We start from the raw sequence: 884 nt of genomic DNA, 5'->3' as shown, positions 1-884 counted from the left end.
GCTGAGGGAGCACCGCACTGTCGGAGGGTCAGTGCTGAGGGAGCGCCACATTGTCAGAGGGTCAGTGTTGAGGGACTAACACACTGTCAAAGGGTCAGCACTGAGGGACAGCTGCATTATTGGAGGGTCATTGCTGAGGGAGTGCTGCTCTCCCTCAACACTGACCCTCCAACAGTGCGGCTCTCCCTCAGTACTGACCCTCCGACAGTGCGGCACTCCCCCAGCACTGACCCTCCGACAGTGCGGCACTCCCTCAGCACTGACCCTCCGACAGTGCGGCGCTCCCTCAGCACTGACCCTCCGACAGTGTGGCACCCCCTCAGCACTGACCCTCCGACAGTGTGGCACCCCCTCAGCACTGACCTCCGACAGTGCGGCACTCCCTCAGCACTGACCCTCCGACAGTGCGGCACCCCCTCAGCACTGACCCTCCGACAGTGTGGCACCCCCTCAGCACTGACCGTCAGTGTGAGCTATAATTTGGAATTCTAACTCCTCCCCTGCTCCTGGGGGTAATACTCACGGAAATATTTGAGTGTCTCTTCGATCTGCTCCTGGCTGAGGTGGATGTTAACGTCTGGGGGCACCAGGGGAGTGTTTAACCAGTCATCGTGACTGTAACCGTACAACGTGTCCACTCGCAGTGTGTACCTGGGCAAACCCTCCTCCAACAGGCTGAAAATCTCCACCTCAGGCACATTGTCACTGTAACACACATCTGTGGGAGCAAGAGTAACACTCCATCAGCACGGGGTGGGGGTGGGGGGTAAACAGGAGGGGGAGGAGCAAATAGGAGGGGGAAGGGCAAACGGCGGGGCAAACAGGAGGGGGAGGGGCAAACAGGAGGGGGGAAAACAGGAGGGGGAGGGGCAAACAGGAGGGGG

At 60.0% G+C, this 884-nt stretch overlaps 1 long non-coding RNA gene across 1 annotated transcript in view; it reads right to left on the bottom strand.

Annotated features, from left to right (window-relative positions):
* LOC125486541 overlaps nt 1-884 on the bottom strand; it is a 14,489-nt gene that overhangs the window by 9,557 nt on the left and 4,048 nt on the right. Inside the window, exon 2 of the long non-coding RNA XR_007265193.1 lies at nt 524-718. This is a non-coding gene — a long non-coding RNA (uncharacterized LOC125486541). The remainder of the gene's footprint in view (nt 1-523; nt 719-884) is intronic.

This window comes from Rhincodon typus, chromosome 30 (assembly GCF_021869965.1).
Source record: "Rhincodon typus isolate 14 chromosome 30, sRhiTyp1.1, whole genome shotgun sequence".
Classification (NCBI taxonomy): domain Eukaryota; kingdom Metazoa; phylum Chordata; class Chondrichthyes; order Orectolobiformes; family Rhincodontidae; genus Rhincodon; species Rhincodon typus.
The sequence above is the reverse complement of the archived record's forward strand: the minus strand, read 5'-3'. Positions and strand labels throughout refer to the sequence as shown.